This window comes from Cupressus sempervirens, chromosome 4 (genome assembly GCF_028749045.1).
Source record: "Cupressus sempervirens isolate cs-2001-9-10 chromosome 4, ASM2874904v1, whole genome shotgun sequence".
Classification (NCBI taxonomy): domain Eukaryota; kingdom Viridiplantae; phylum Streptophyta; class Pinopsida; order Cupressales; family Cupressaceae; genus Cupressus; species Cupressus sempervirens.
This window is the reverse complement of record NC_143121.1, coordinates 144,970,283-144,988,356: the sequence shown is the minus strand read 5'-3', so window position 1 is coordinate 144,988,356 and position 18,074 is coordinate 144,970,283.

The window sequence follows — 18,074 nt, the reverse complement described above, 5'->3', positions numbered from 1 at the left end:
CTTTCACTATATTGTGCAGTATTTTGAATGTCTCTCATCTTCATCTGATCAAACTGACCTCTTAGACTTTCTACCTTATCTCTCCTCACATTATCATCTCATACATAGATATCTTTCAACTTGTTCCACATTTCATGAGCAGTAGGACAATCTTTGACTTTATCAAATTCAACATAATTGAGAGTAGAGGCAATGTCAATCATCATTATGTTGTGATTCTTCTTTTCCACAATTTGATCCATAGATAGAGGTCTAGTAGGTGTCACATATTTTTTTCTCCAGATATTTTATGCATGTATCTCCAATGGTTGCCAAATGTAGCTTCATGAATTCCTGCTATGCTTGAAAGTTATCTCTATTCAGTTTAGGAATCTCCCTTCTGTAAGACATCTTGATCTTTAGCTTAGGTCCTTGAAACCTTATCAACAAGAACCAAATGCTTTGATACCAATTTTTGGAAATTGAAAGGAGAAACTAAGAGGGGAGGGGTGAATTAGTTACTAAAAAAACAAATCCAAAGTCCCTTTTAAGATGTCAATACACTATAAAACCAAATCCTATCATAACTCAGTTAACACTAAATATGTTGTAACTCAGTTAGCACAAAGATATTAAGATATTAATGTGACTAGCCTTTATTAACTTAGTTGTAGAAACAAAGTAAATAGCATGAACACAAGAGACACCAAGATTTAGCATGGAAACCCAATTTGGGGAAACCACCAATTGCAACTAGTTATTGTTTTTCACTCTTATGAAGTGAGCCTTGTTAATACCCAACGGTGTTAAAGGTTATAAAACACATTGTTAGGTGTGACCCTATTAGAGGATTTAATTCACCCTATTACGAGTGGCCTTGTTAGAGACCTTCACACACTTCAATCTAGAAATGCTACCTTGTTAGAGGATTTACAAAATAGTTGTTAGGCTAACTCTATTAAGAGATTTGATTCACTGCTACAATTATTAGAGAGTAACAATGACTTGACCTAATTGTTGATGCAACTATCTTTATTGATTTAGATCTTAGTTATGGCTTGATTACTTGATCCTCCTTAATTAGAATATTCTCTGCAACTCGGTCAACTCAAATTCTCTGCCCTTTACAGATATCCTTAAAATATGCTTATTTAATTCATCTTCTTAAATTCCATTTTCAATCCTCAACTTGACCTTTCATATATATGATCCACCTTGTCAAGTCATCTTGAATAATATTTTAATCAATCAAATATTATCCCTTAAGTCAGCTTGTATTAACCAATAAATTTATCAAACGTAATATACTAACAATCGGCCAATACAGAACTGAGTACTCAGTCAACACTGAGAATCCCTTTGTTAACCAACCCAACTTGGTTAAAATAGGAGATCTAACGTTAACCAATCCAACTAGGTCGATACTAACTTCATGCTAACTTTCCTTTGATAACTAAGTGAACTCAATCAATACAAAATCTACTTCATTTACCAACTAAGCTAGGTCAACTCTATCTCTGAACTTGGTCATCACTAAATGCTTGACATACATAGGAAATTATCTTTGATGCCCAAGTGAGCTCGGCTATCATTGATTACTTATAAAGGTTTGACATTTTGTGTAATATCAAAGGCAACATATAGTCGAATAATTATTTTCAACAACCTTTGCATACAAAAGGATGCCCTTTGGATTAATCAATGTAGGAGCCACATTCCAAAGAGCAATGGATGAGGCATTCAAGGGACTAATTAATAAATGTATAGTTATCTATATGGATGATCTAACTATCTTTTCAAGAGATTAGAGTACTCATATTATTGATTTGAGACAAGTTTTCAATCGATGCTGGAGATATGGCATATCTCTTAATCCTAAGAAGTGTTCATTTGAGGTCATGAAGAAAAGCTTTGGGGTCACATTATTTATAAATTTTGGATATCCATTGATCGTGATAGGATAGAAGTGATTCTAAAATCGTCACCTCCTCATAGTCACAAAGAACTTAAATATTTCTTTGGGAAGATTTATTTTGTGCATAATCTAATTAGTGGGTTTACTGAGGTAGTGCACCCCCTCAATGATTTGTTGAAGAAGGGGGCAAAAACTGAATGGGTTCCTAAAATCAAGAAGTCTTTCAAAGATATCAAAGTAGCTATCTCCATGGCTCTAGTACTTGTAAGTCCACATTATGGGTTACCTTCCAAAATATGTTCTTTCACTTCAAAACATTCATGTGTCGGGATTCTCACCCAAAAGAAAGATAAAGAAGATGAGAGACCTATCACGTTCATGAGTTGTCCACTGAAGAATTTCAAATTGAACTATTATAATCTCAACAAACAATCATTCACCCTAATAAAAGTAGTCAAGAAATTCTGCCATTACATACTTAGGATTAAGGTATATGCTATCATGTTGGATCTTGCAATTAAATCATTATTGATGTTGAATGAATTAGGCGAAAGAAGAGGAAAATGGATTTGGCTATATTACAAGAGTTCAATTTAGAAATTCAACCAATGAAGCTAGTGAGAGGACAAGGGCTGACCAAGATGATAACTGACAATGTGATCAGTACTAACAACGGGATCTGATTTGATGATGAGATCAACACTAACCATAAAGAACAAATCATAGTATCTCAGGTAGACATTGATGAAGGAATAGTCACAAATGTGTGGTATCAAGATATTGTCTATTACCTCTTGCAGAATCAATATCCTAACTGGATGAATAGTTCTTGATGTAGAGGACTCAAGATGAAATGTGAATCCTATATGCTTCAAGATAGGAAACTTTATAAAAGAAACTATTACCTGACATTTATTTAAAATGTTTGGGACATGAAGAAGCAAAAGATGTATTGGAACGGTATCATGATAAGTATGGAATGGGGCATGGATCAACAGAGGCTATGACCCATATGATTTTGAGATCAGCTTACTTTTGGCCAACAATTTTCTATTGTGATTGGGGTTAAAATAATTTTATTAGGAATGGTGTGGCTAAATCCACCAATAAGAACTTGATCACAGTAATAAAGCACGTGCTTATAGAGAACCCAAGAGATTGGCACACTCAATTGAAATACACATTATGGATAGACAGAGTCAGGATTAAGAATGCTTTGGGAATATCCCCATATCTACTCATCTACAGACAAGAGCCAACATTCCCACTCAATCTCAAGATTCTAGTGTTGAAATTCATGAGAGGGTATGTTGAGGATGTTGATAGAATCCAGATTAGGTTGATTAATATCTTGGAATTGGATGAGAAAGGGACAACAACTTTAGAGCACATGTCAAAACATCAGGCTGTCATAAAATGTTGGTTTGACAAGTGAGCCACAATAAAATCTTTAAGAATCTTGAACCTTGTTCTCCTATGGGACAAGGCAAAGGAAAAACTAGGTAGTCACACCATGTTTCAACACTTATGGATTGGCCCTTATCAGATTGCGGAGATTTTGGGAGAAAATACTTTTAGGCTAAGTTCTTTACAAGGGGAACTAGTCTCATTGCCAGTTAATGGCTAGGTTCTGAAACATTACTTTAAGGCCTGAATATAGAAAGAAAAAAAAAAATTAAGTAATAGTAATAATAATTATATGTGCAAAAACCTAACCTATAGGGAGCACATGTAAACAAGCAAACGTTAGTAGCATATGCATTTAAGATACAAATGAAATTGAAAAACTACCAAATTTAATTGAGTTTTAAAACAAACTATGCAACCTACAAATTAGAATCCTCACACAACCTCAAAGTAGCTCAAAAGAGCACCCATAAGAGGCCTTGTTGGTGTGCTTAAGTGTAAGGGATGTAGATGTGCTCTCCATTGAATCCCAAGGTAATAAAATGTGATAATGAACATGCAACTAAAACTAAATGACGAAGAATGCTTCAAGAGATGGCTATGGAAGCAACCATTCTTGAGAGCACTCAATGGATAATGGAGATGGATGTAATAAGAAAATCTAAGAATGCAATACTACCATGAGTATGAAAAACAATGCAAGAAGTAAACAAACTACCAAAGGGTTAGTAGCAAATATGAAAATCACTAGAAAGCTCTAACACTAAACTAGCATGATAACAATGCAAATGAGGGAGATGGAGAAATGCTTGAGACAAGGGCTCTATTTATAGGTTTGAGAGAGGCCTTGGGGAGGTGGCATCTATGTGGCATCCACATAGGTGCCACAAGGGAGACACATGGGCTAAGGAGACAAGCCATGCAAAGGTCAACATAAGCCTTTATGATTAAGAGGCCTAAGGTTTGCTCACACATGTGTGAGCAACCTTGGGGGAAGGAGTGGGGAACAAAGGTGTAAGAGGTGTAAGAGGCATAAATGAAGTGGAAGGTTTATTGGATTAAGAGCTTCTCATACATGTGTGAGAAAACTCTTAGGGGCTAAAAGGTGTTTAGCAAGGTGTTTAAGATAAATAAGTGGGTTTAAGTAGTGGGTAGGCTTAGAAGGATGAGAGTGATGGGTGTAGACTAGGTTTTTAGGATAAGATTAAGATTAAATTAAATAAGATTTAATTTAATCATAGGCTTAAATAATTTAATGAAATGGAGGGAATTAAATAAATAGAATTTATTTAAAAGGGAATTTATGGAACACTGTGCATTAAATAAATTTAACACATTAAGGGGGAAGTATTCAAATTAAATTTAAATACATTAGTGAAATGAACCTATTTAATTAAATAAATTTAATTAAATAAGTAGAAGAATACGACAAATGTACTTAATTAATAAATAATTAATTATAATGTCACAGGAAATATTAAATAAATTAATATAGCATTTAGGACAATTTTAAGTGTCTATAATAATATATTACTTTATGCAAGTTTGTTTGTTTTCTACAAGTGTGTTTACTTTCAATTGTGTATTTTCTTTAAAGTTGTGGCTTTCTTTTCTTGTTAGTCCAGGGCAGGTGAAATCAAGACTCTTTCTTGATGCATTCAATAGATCACTCCATTTGGTTTTGACTTTAGGGAAGAGGTATTTCTTGGTCAAATCATTCAAATGATTTTGTTTCCTATACCAACTGAAAACATGCGTTATTTGCAGTTGTAGAGGACTTCTAGTCTTAAAATTAGAATCGCAGATTGATAGCTCTCAACACTTTATGAATTTAAGAATTGACTATCTTAGTGATTTTCAAATCTTAGTAGACAGTAGCAAGGGACAATTCAAAACTTATCATCTCAGACAAAGGGTCTCTTCAAAGAATTGCTAAGATCACTATTTGGTGTGAGAGTTTCCCAAAAAAAATCATTAACAGAGGAATGCAAGAGTTATCACACTAAATAATAGATTTGGAAAACAACACCAATGCCCTGCCCACACAATCTAAGTGTGATCAGGGTCAGAAAAAAAAAGAATCACAAGAGGTGTTACATCTAAAGGTTCTAGACAATTGTAAAATGTAATTAGATATAGGGATATGCCCTCCAAAATGGCTATCCTATTCTAGATGAAATGCTTGAAGGAAGCATCAAATGGAAATATGCAATCTTTGCAAAACAAATCAAAAGGGGTTACCAAAGACTAAAAATGGAAGAACTGATAACTCACCAAGAGCCCTTAGAAAGGATTCTCTCATTTGGTCAAATAGTGATTGACAATTTGGTTTTATGAGGATTCTTGATGAATAGACTGGTGGAGCCAAAGATTTTCTCAAAGTTGCTAGATACTCATGATAAACAATAGCTCGAGATGTCAAAGGAACTTGATACACTAAGCACACATTGAGCTTCAAGATTCGAGATACTGAAGTTTTGATTTCCAAGGGATTTGAAAGTTGCTTGAAATACTCAAAATTTAGTTGTCACTTGACACATATTAGAATAATGCTTGCTAATGAAGAAATGCCTTTTTCATTTGTTCCATTTTGTTGGGGCTATTTTTTGTGGTTTCACAATGCACGCCCCATTTTGTGACTCAAAATGAGGATTCCCTAGTTTTAATTTACCCACTGAGGCTTCTAGTTTGGAGCCTCAGTCATTTTGGACCCTCCCCTAGGTCTAGGTCAAATCCTAATCTCTGATTGGGTAGGGTCAGGCAGCCAAAGCTAGAGAAAAAGTCAAGATCTGGACCTCACTATGCTTTAAGTATGCACATGCACACTTTACCCCCACTCTGGGGAAGCGCACTTGCATATATAGAGCCACCCCAGGGCCTATAAAAGGCCTCAACCCTACCCCCCTCTATCTCTCACTTTCTCCCCAATGTCACACCCTCCAACTTTGTGCTACTCCACTCCTCCCCTACACAAACACAAACACTAAGGTAGCCTCCAAAGAGGTGCACACTTGTGAACCACTAAGAGGTGTGCATGTGTGCACCTCTGGGAATTCAAAAACCACTAAAACCACTAAAAAGAGAGCATAAAAACCTTTAAAAAGGACTAAAGGGCCTAATAGAGGTGCGTGCATATACACCTTTGCAAACCCAAGCCTAAAAGTAGACAAAACTCTAGGCCCCCTCTTTTTGCACAAGCATATTGTGCATGTGCATAATTGCGCACATGCATACCTTGCCAAGGTGCACATCTACACTAGTGCACAACTACGCACTTAGCCATATCAAAGGGATAAACAAGCACACTGGCACATTCTAGGTGTGCTAAGATGCACAATAGGCTATTTGGGGGGTTGCTTTTTTTCTATTCTGATTGGTTTTTTAACCCATTTTGTCATTAGTTCGAGTCCCTTAGAGTCCATTTTTGTGCTTTCCGATATTTATAAGACTAATTTTTGCTTCTTTTTTGTAGGTAAAAAGGCATTGTCATTGTCTTCCATGGTTAAGAAAATGCAACCAAAGCCTATTGTATTCAAGTACCAAGGAGCACCAAAGAAATCAAGATTCCAAGATAGACATGTAGAAATCAAAGATACTGAGCTGGGCCACATCAACTCGAATTCCTTTCTGAAGATCCAAAGTAGATTAGTGAAAGTGACATCACATCTCACATCAGTTCAACCTTCTAAATTGATAATGATGTCAATAGAGCATTATGTGACTAACAAGAAGGTAGTAAAGATCGTCATAGGAGAGATACCCCAAAACATAGAGAAAGTGTTTCATCTCCCTAGGGGAGACTAGTACCTGCAAATATCATATGATGGATCAAAGAGGTGGTACAGAGAGAATGAAAAAGAGGCAAAAGCACTAGTGCATACCTCATTTGTTATCGATAGGACACCTCTATGCCAAAGAGTAGGCAAGGTGGATATGACTCGAGCATATATGAAAGACAAAATAGGATATTTGATTGCCCTCCTTAGCAAAGTAATAGGCCTTCTTACTGTGTGTCATGTATAAACACAGATGTTTAACTTCATTGAAACCATAAGGACCACAAAGATGCCCATTGATTGGACCACCATCCTAAGTGATAACTTGGATGAGCAGCTAGTTGCCATCAAAACAGACCCTCAATTTTACATGACATCATACATGGTGTACTTTCTAGTGGCCAAAACCACTAACTATCTAGGGTTGTATAGCAAGGGAAGCATGCAAGATGCTAATGCTTGGCCTATGTCGTAAACCCACAACTGGTAAAAAAGAAGCTCTTGCTACATAGTGGTCAATGATGGTTTCATCTTTGACATCATCATATTCATTAAAGGAGATTACATGAAAAGGATGTTAATAGAGGTGGAAGCTAGGATCACTGAAGTAGGAGCCTACTACATTAAGTTTAAGACATTCACATATCTTCGAGTAGCTGGTACTCTTCTATGTCCCAAAAATCTCCCAAGATATCCTTCAGATTGGCTCATACTATTGGAGATAGCACACCACCTCACTTATGCTTATAATAGAGTGAGGAAACAACACAAGAAGACTTGGGTCTGGCCAATCATAATTGGCACATTTGAGGTAAATAAAAAGTAGGACATAGCTACCTTTGACTCTGAATGGGATCAGTATACCTTGGAAGAATACAACTGCCCTCGCCCATTTTTTGATAATATTGAGATGGTTCAGCATCTGGTAGGGAAAGAGTTTATCTATGTTGAAGCCCTAGAAGATCATTGGATGAATGCAATAGATGACTATGATGTCTACATAAGGGACTATTATAGGATGAGTCTATATCTAGCAAAGAATGTGCTCAAAATGAAGATCCCTCTGAAGGTTGTAGAAAAGGATGCCCCAAAAGTCATGGATCCTTTGTATAATAGAGATGAGATCTATGATAGGCTGATCATGAACGTTGATATAGGGTGAGAGGAAAATGATGACATAGGTCATTAGGCGAAACATGTGGTCGAACTGACAAGGGAATGGATCTGGAAGCCATTTCAGATGGATCCAGTTCCCCAAGCCATACCTCTACAAGCCACAACCAGACCTTAGAAAGGAAAAGGTGGAAAGGTCATTGTACCAATAATCCCCAGTAAGGCTAGAAATTATACATCAACATGAGTGGGAAGTTGACTACTTCAAGGAAGATAAGGGTAAAAAGAGGAAAAGGCAACCCCTAGGGCAAGGAAACAAGCAACTGAGACCCAAACAACACTAGCTCAATAGGAGTAAGGGAAAGTTGAACCTCAAGTTGAAGAAGAGAAACCTCTAGAGAAAGCACAACTAGAGAAACAAGAGGGGGAACAACCAGAGGAATAGAGGGTCCCATCACCAAGAACTTCACAGGAAGAAGCCTCCCCCTCAATGCCAAAGAAAGCAAGAACATAAGCAACTATGGTAGGTACTGAGAGGAGGAGATTGAAGAAGAAAATTACTTTGTCCCCACAAGTCCTAGAGACCATTCCAGAAGTTGAGGATGAGAAATAAGGGGAATAAATAGAGTTTTTCCCCTTAAGCCAGAGAACCCGCTTGGCCAAAGCCATACAAGAAGAGAGAAGAAGAAGATCTACACAGACACCTCCATCTACTTCAAGAGAGCCTATCCAAGTATCAACTTCAAAATATGAACAAGAGAAGTGGATAACAGAGATGGACAGTGAGGGAACTGATGTCTTTGACCTCTTAGACTTTGATTTGATGCCAATGGGAACTGAGATGGTGGGTCATAAGATTATAGATACCCCCATGAGTGAACCATCAGGAGAGGATTGGAATCAACTACCTCCTTTGCCTCAAGGACCTCTAGGCATTCCACCACCACCATCACAAGATGCGGCTATTTTGGATGAAGGGTCAATAACTCCACCTCCTCCTGTCATTCAAGCAAAAGAGAAAGAACAAGAAATTGAGGAAGGAAAATTCCAACAACTTCATGCCGATCAAGTACCTAAGGAGGGACAAATACTAGAAGAAACTCAACAAACTCCTCGAGATACTAAGGTTAGATCCTTAGCCCAATGGAGCATAGAAACTCCTTCTAAAGATCTTCCTCAACATGAGATGACTCCAAAGAGGAGTAATAAGGGAAAGGAGCCTATTGTAGAACCAACCTCTTTAACTAAGTATATGTAACCTATGGGGACCACACCATCATGGCTGAAGAGGGAGGTTATGTTTTAATAGAAGAGGCGGGTGGAGCTGATAGAAGAGGAGGGAATGAAAGAACTAATTAAAGTGATAAAAAAGCTTGAACCACTTAAAGGTGATGCTAGAACACTTTCCCTCATCATGAAGAATCAAGAACAAGACCTTCTTGCTCACATTGCCATTCCTCCTTATTGGTGTAAATAAGTATTCACTATTTACACTTTACTTAAGTTTACTTAGGTTAATGCATATTTTATGATTTTTAAGTTGTCACCTAGGAGTACGTGTACTCTAGTGAGTTGTCATGTTGACAACACTAGAGTTCACACCTCATTTATGCACATGGTGTCTACACCACAGGAGTTAGCACTCTAATTAAGCACATGGTGTCTACAACATTCTTATGTGTGTGATGTGTGTGACACCTTATCATACTTATCCTATCATTAATGCATGTACATTCATGCACAATGGATGATGTGTGCTTAGTTGGCATGCTTATCTCCTAGCTCCTTCTAGACACCTTCTAGATGCATCTCAGAGACCTTTATATACAGGCACTCCTAGCGTGTATTGTACATTATAGAGATAATTCTCATTTTATATTGATCATACTTTGGTCTATTTCTTGTGCTTGTCTTGAGCCTCTTGATCTTGGGAGAATATTTTCCTAAGGAAAATTCTTACATGGTATTAGAGCTGAGGGAGATTCTCATCACATAGCCATTGGAGACCTTGTTGCTTCATCTCTCGAAGGGACCCGATTCAAATTCGGAGCATCAGCAGCAATTCGGAGTGTCTAGAGCCGAAGGGAACCTCGCCATTGTGTCTAGAGCAATGATTCAATGAAAATCATGAAAATTGGCTATAAATTTGCCTATTTTAGGCCATAGCTGATCATGAGGCAAAAAAAAATTGCAAACTGGAACCTGAAGGCTCGATTTGCAAATCTGTTATGGTCATTGTTTGATCTGGTTAATTATTTTTTAGATCTATAATTTTGCCATTTTTTTGCATTTTTCAGAATATTTTTTTCAAAATTTTGTAGTCCAATTAGGCGTGCAGAGAAAAAAAAAATTGCACAGGCACTGGGCAATCACACCTCGACCCTACATAGAGAATATTCTTTATTATTTGGCGACAGGCATATTTATCATGTTAACCGGCATAAACCAACGGTTGATCAACCAGCTAGTGGCAACCACAACTAGCGTATTACATATTTTCTGGCTAACTCATGAGTCAAACCTCCCCTTCCCACCGAGCAGCTTGTTTTAGTTTGTAATTCTGGCGGAGCTTATTTTAAAAAGTTCAATGGGCTTTCCCACAATCAATATGGGATAAACCCCATTGAAACTCGTCAGCCGTTCAAAATATGGCGCTCGCATAACACATTGCCGACAGCTATGATCACATTTTTGGTATTGCGCAAAGGACATACGACATGAAACTGTTCATCGTAAAACACGCCACCTATTCACCGTAGCACTTCCGTGTAGGTAGGCAAGTCAACCTTTGCAGTGGACACGTGGAGCTATCGCCACATCATTCACCTACCACCTCAACCTGAAATAAGGCACGTAAGCACTGACTTAGTGTCGAGTCATGCAAGCTATATACACATAGCATAGACACACTATACATTTTGTATGCCACATCAACAAGTTGACTCGGACTGCCACATCACCTATCGTACATGTCCATATAATGATGACATCATCCAAGGCTTGCGTTTACGCTGATGTCAGCAAACTACTAGGCTAAAATTGATGGTCATTTGACCGTCATACTAGGGCATTTTTTAACTGTTGCGATGACCATTTGATTGTCAAATTTAAGCTAGTGTTTTCCTCTCCAGACCCCTCTTCAGATGCAGTTTTGATTTGGCAGCCTGACTTTGAGAGGCCATAACTTGGACATCTGAACTCCAAATCAGGTGCAAGCTTTTTATCATTTTCGATAGAAATTTTTAAAAAAATTAGTGGTGTAGCTATTTTCTAGTTTTGGTGCATGGGTTTGTCAAAAATAGCATTTTTTGGCAACTGTAGCTGTCCAATCCTGCATTTTACAACTTCAAACACACTGTATGGGCTCATCTGGACTCCTTTTCAAGTTCTACATTTTTTGAAAGTGAATATTTTTTCATCTACTTTCCAGATCTATAGTCAGATTGTAGGCTTATGTGGACAAAAATAACACTTTCAGAACTAGGTCTTGTTTTGCATTGTATTGCTTCATAATTGTTGTATCTTTGAGCTACATTGTAAAGTTCCAAATTTGTACTCTCAGTAGAGGTTGTAATCAAAAAATTAAAAGCCCACTTTGTCTATTTTGACAAGTGGCCTATTGTAAACGCACTACTTATAAAGTGCCAAAATCATTCATTTGGGAGGGATTTCTTGATTGAGTAAAAAGGGAGGATGTGTGTACTGTGTACTATGTCTCCTTGATCTTGTACTCTTGCATTATGGGTTATTTTTTAAAGTTAACTCCACATAATTATGCTACTTGGAAATAAAACATTAAGGAACCATTGGTAGAAAAAGGTTTGTTGTGTTATGTTACTAGTGCAATAAAGAAACCTCCTGTTGATATTGATGAAGCTAGGAAAGAAGACTAGGAATCCAAACAAGAGATGGCCCTAGGTACCCTGTTGAAACATATCTCAGATCCTATCAAGTATCATGTTAGGAAGCTCACCATTCCAACAAAGGTTTGGGCTAAACTTGAAGGTTTGTATGGGGCAGTAGATGAAGACATGGCTTGCACTATTGAGGATAAACTTCTCAAGTTGGATCCTAGGAGCTTCAACACCATAAAAGACTATCTTACCCAAGTAGACAACTATAGGGCATAGCTTAAGGATTTTGGTGAACCAATCAAGGATGGAAAGATGATCGAACACATCATGACTCATCTTCCACCTGAATATGCTCCTTTTATTTCTAGTTTCAATACTAACAAACTAACGATGGGTAGTGCCTACATTAAGCCTTCATTCGAGAAATTTTCAGAAATGTTGGTATTAGAACATGATAATCTAGTGGGTATGGGAATTCGCCAGTCATCCAAGACCAAATCCTTGGTAGCAAATGAAGGGAATTTGAGTGGTAAAAACTCGAACAAGAAACAGAAGCATTGGAAGGCTAAACCACAAGATGACATGCAACAATCCTCCTCAAAACAACAATCTTCCTCAAATAAATCTTCCTCCACTCAAAAATATTCTTCACAACAAGGGAATTCTTCTTCCAAAACTAATCAAAAGGGGAACAATTCCAACAAGAAGGAGAAGAAAACTTGTTCTTATTGTAAGAAGAATGGTCATGATGAACATGAGTGCAAGGATAAGCAGATTGATGAATTGGTCAACCTAATGAGCAAACACAAAATTGATGTGCCAAATGCATATAAGGACAAGGGATCTTCATCCACTTAAAAAGGTAAGGGACAAGCTTTAGTTGCAGATACAAATAATGCTAAGGAATGGGTTCTTGATTCAGGAGCAACACATCATATGGGTGCTTCAAGGTAGCAGTTTTCCTCTATGAAACCATCACCTATACCTTACATCTATGTGGGTAATGATACTCAAGTGGAAGTTCAAGGAAAAGGCAATGTTGAGTTGGACAAAGGCGTCTTCAAAGATGTTCTACATGTTCCTAACCTTAACACGAGCCTTCTCTCCATCTATCAGATAACTCACTATGGATGTGGCAACAAAGTAGAGTTACTCCCTGATACAGTTGTGGTGAAGAATCTCAAAGATGATTCATTGGTGGTAGTTGGAAAGGTAAATCATGAGAGAAGACTTTATTCTTTCTCAAATTTTGTGCCTAAGTCCACTTCTTTTGCCTTGTTGAGTCATTCAAACGCACAAAGTAAACTATGACACGATAGATTTAGACATCTTAATTATAGCTACCTTCAGCAACTTAGTAGCAAGGAAATGGTCATTAGTCTACCTCAAGTCAAGTATTCAAAGGGTGTATATCCAGGTTGTGAAGCAGGCAAGCATCCTGAAGAGAAAAATGACAAGGGGAAGTCTTAGAAGGCAACTGCAGTTCTTGAATTGGTACATAATGATGTAGCTGGCTCTTTTCCAGTACCATCATTTGGTAAGGCCCACTATTTTCTATCCTTTATTGATGACTTTTCATGATACACTTGGGTCTTTTTCTTAACTCATAAGAATGAATTATTTGACAAGTTCATCATCTTCAAAGCTCAAGTTGAGAAACAATCAGTGAAAGCCATTAAGATTCTACTAACAGATAATGGCAGGGAATATGTCAACTCCAGGCTTATAGACTTTTGCACTCATGATGGTATTGATCTTTAGCATTTCGTTGCATACACGCCATAGTAGAACTGTGTCACTAAAAAAAAAATAGAACCCTTAAGGAAATGACCACTTGTATGCTTCAACATAAGTCTCTAGATCAAGTGTTTTGGGTAGAAGCCATGTGTTGTCCCAACTACATCCAAAACAAAAGTCTACATAAGGCCTTAGATGGAACTACACCTTTTGAGACATGGTGTGGTAGAAAACCAAGTGTAAAGCACTTCAAAGTTTTTGGTTGTCTAGCATGGGCCGAGATACCTCCATAAAAGTGAAAGGCCTTAGAACCTTAAAGAAAACCATGCATATTTGTTGGATATCCTGACCATCTCAAGGTATAAAAACTAATGGATCTAGAGACTCACAAAATCTTTTACAAGAGGTGTGTTCACTTTGAAGAAACTTGTCCAAGTTTGGATTCTTCCACTCCTCCTTCTTCCTCCTTCATTGACAGTGATCATAGTGATGATAGTGACTCAGAAGATGAGATTCCTTCAAGTTTGACTCATAGGCCACCACCTTCATAGGGTCCACAAATAGTTGAGGACATTCCTTCTTCTTCCACTAAACCTCATTGGGTACAACAGACTCTTGATTTAGCAGGTTCATTAGTGGGTAATCCTTCAAACACTCAGAGAACTAGGTCACATCACAAGTCATTTCCACATGCATATTGCTTCAAATCCATAGTCATTTAAGGAAGCATCAGGTATTCTAGAATGGGACAAGGCTATGAAGGAAGAATATAATTCTTTGAAAAAAAAAAACACTTGGGACTTAGTTCCCCTTCCTAAGGGAAGAAAGGTGGTTTGATGCAAGTGGATCTATCGAATCAAATTTGCAGCAAATGGAAGTGTTGATAAGCATAAGACCAAACTAGTAGCCAAAGGTTTCTCGTAGGTACTAGGTATTGACTATACAGAGACTTTTGCACTAGTTGCTAAGATGAACTCTATTTGCCTGACACTAGCTATTGCTGCAGCTCATGGTTGGGTTGTACACCAGATGGATGTTAAGAGTGCCTTTTTGAATGGTGATCTTCATGAGGAGATTTATATGGAACAACCACAGGGGTTCGTACAAGATTCTACTATGGTTTGTAGATTGAAGAAGTCTATCTATGGTCTTAAGCAGGCTCCTCAGGCTTGTAATGCCATGATGGATTCCTTCCTACTCTCAGTAGGATTCACCAAGTGTCATTCTGATCCTAATATCTACATTCTTCAGAGGGATGACTCACATTTGATACTCATGCTTTATGTAGATGACTTGGTCATTACAGGGAGCACTTCATTCATCATTGCTAGTGTCAAGACCTCTCTACAAGACATATTTTCTATGACAGACTTGGGTTTGCTGCAATACTTCCTTGGTATTGAGATCACACAGTTTTCAGCAGGGATCACACTTTCTTAGCCCAAGTATTCTCTTGACTTGCTTTCTAAGTTTCACATGAGTGACTACAAGCCTGCTCCTACTCCCTTTTTTTCAGGTGTCAAGCTAGAGGCCAAGTGCACCACTCCACTTGTTGATGCTACCTTATACATACAATTAGTTGGTAGCCTTATCTACTTGACACATACACACCCTGATATAGCTTTTGCACTTGGCATGGTTTCTCGCTTCATGCAAGAACCACATGAGCTTCATTGGAAGGCCACCAAGTGCATCTTGCACTACATACAAGGTACACATACACATGGGATACATTATGCAACAGGTATAGGACTTTAGTTGGTTGGATATATAGACTCAGACTATGCAAGGGATATTGATTCTCGTAATTCTACTTCAAGTTACATGTTTCACCTTGGTTACAACCCTATTTGTTGCCAAAGTAAGAAGCAAAATAATGTTGTACATATCTCTTTTTTTGGAGGAGGGTTTTTCCCATGAGGTTTTCCCTCTTTCTCCACTTTACAGGAGATTGTGTTGCATCACATTGTATGTAGAGCATTTCTTTTGTACATGGGTACCTAACATGGCCTAGTAACCAGGACCCATCATGCATTCATAAGCTCAAGTGCATTCCCCTAAGTTGCACTTAAGGGGGGGTGTTGGTGTAAATAAGTATTCACTATTTACATTTTACTTAAGTTTACTTAGGTTAATGCATATTTTATTATTTTTTAGTTGTCACCTACGAGTATGCATACTCTAGTGAGTTGTCATGTTGACGACACTGGAGTTTGCACCTCATTTATGCACATGGTGTCTACACCATAGGAGTTAGCACTCCACTTAAGCACATGGTGTCTACAACATTCTTGTGTGTGTGATGCCTTATCATACTTATCCTCTCATTGATGCACGTACATTCATGCACAATGGAGGACGTGTGCTTAGTTGTCATGCTTATCTCCTAGCTCCTTCTAGACACTTTCTAGATGCATCTCAGAGGCCTTTATATAAAGGCACTCCTAGTGTGTATTGTACATTACAGAGAACATTCTCATTTTATATTGATCATACTTTGGTCTATTTCTTATGCTTGTGTTGAGCCTCTTGATCTTGGGAGAATATTGCCCTAAGGAAAATTCTTACATTCCTCCTCATGCCGACACCGAAGAACTAACTCCTAAAGATTACCAAATCAAGGAGGTCATGTTGGGGAAAGCCCACAGTGGATACGCCCAAAGTATTGATCACTACAGGCCTGAAAGAGGTGTTCTAACACATGGATCGGGATGAATCAAAACTGATAACATTGCCCAAGCAGAACGAGCTACCCAAAGGCTACCTAAATGAAGTAGTGGGACTTATAAACCTAGAAAATCTAGAGGTTTCTCTTAGAGTTACACTAGAAATAAAACAAATAGGGATGCAATGGGACTCATTTTTGGAGGCATGTCAGCAATGGTGTGACAATTTTGAGGAGAAAGGAGTGCAAATAATGCAGGGCAATTTGAACCTGTTGCACAACATCCAATCAAATGTTGACAAGTTGTTTTTTCATAGTGAACCAAGATTTTGGGCTAATAGATGAAGTACGTACCTCAGACAAGGATTTATAGGCACTTAAATCAATGAAGGGTCACAGGTATCAGATGCTTATGGAGGTATACACTATAGAGGAGCTAGATAAGCTCAATGATTGGATAGAGAAAATATTGACAAGTAATAAAGTAATTGAGGGATTACATGAGGAAAACCAACAGATAAAGGACAAAGCCAAAGAGAAATTTTTGGAAGTGGAAAGGTACTATAACACAACTAGCCTTGAGATTTTTGAGGATGAGTCTAAGACCAATCTTTTTGTAGTGCAATCAGTAGTCCAACAATTCAAAGGAACATTTGAAGAAGCTTCATTAGATGATGATATAAGACAAGCATTCAAAACTAAAGAGGCATCATTGGAACTAGACATTAAGCTTGAGGATTTTGCAAAGACAAGGATAGAAGTTAGTAATAACTAACAATAGTGAAGAATAAGTATGAGGCTTTAGATTTACTGGAAGCTAATCAAGTAGTAGAGATGATACATAAATTCAAGAATAAACATCCAACCACCATTTTGGTCTAAAAGGCAAGAAAACCTAGATGCTATAAATTTAGTTTTGACACTTAAAAGATTTTTTTGGATTTTTGAAACCTATCACCAAGGTGCACAGGTTCGCTAACAGTTTTGAAAAAGAAGCAGTGTGCCAATAGTTAATTGCCAGTTTCTAATTTAGAGAATTCCATGCACCAGAAATGCATTTTAATGGTAGTTCAACTCTCAAAAATTCCTAAAGAAGGTTGAGATCCTGTTTTTAGAGCTTCTAAAGACTTCCAAATCATCTCACTTCTTTCTTCTTCTTCTTCTTCTTCTTCTTCTTTCATTCTTTTGTGTGATGTAAAGGTCCATGCACCCATGATATAAACAAGGGTAGAGACCTACTTAACACCTTCTAGAGAGTTAGTTTGTATATAATCAGATTTGTTTTATTAGTTTTTAGCATAAGTTTGCATTTAAAGAACTCTCACTCCTAACACAAAGTGAGGATATGATTTCTTATAAATACACGGATGCAATATGTACTCTAGGCCATTATTTTGATGCAATAATATATGTTATTGATGCTCTCATTCTAAGTATAGTTATTCTTGCCAAAGTGTGTTATTTTTGTGAATACATGTTCATGAGTAATAATGGAGCCAATGGTTTTATTGTGTTGTTATGATCATGTGATATTTTAGTTAAGGTGTTTACCTTGCGTTAAATTTCATTGTTGTAAAAAAATAGAGAAAGGACATCTATTATTCTTGCATAGCATCTTGTCTCGCATG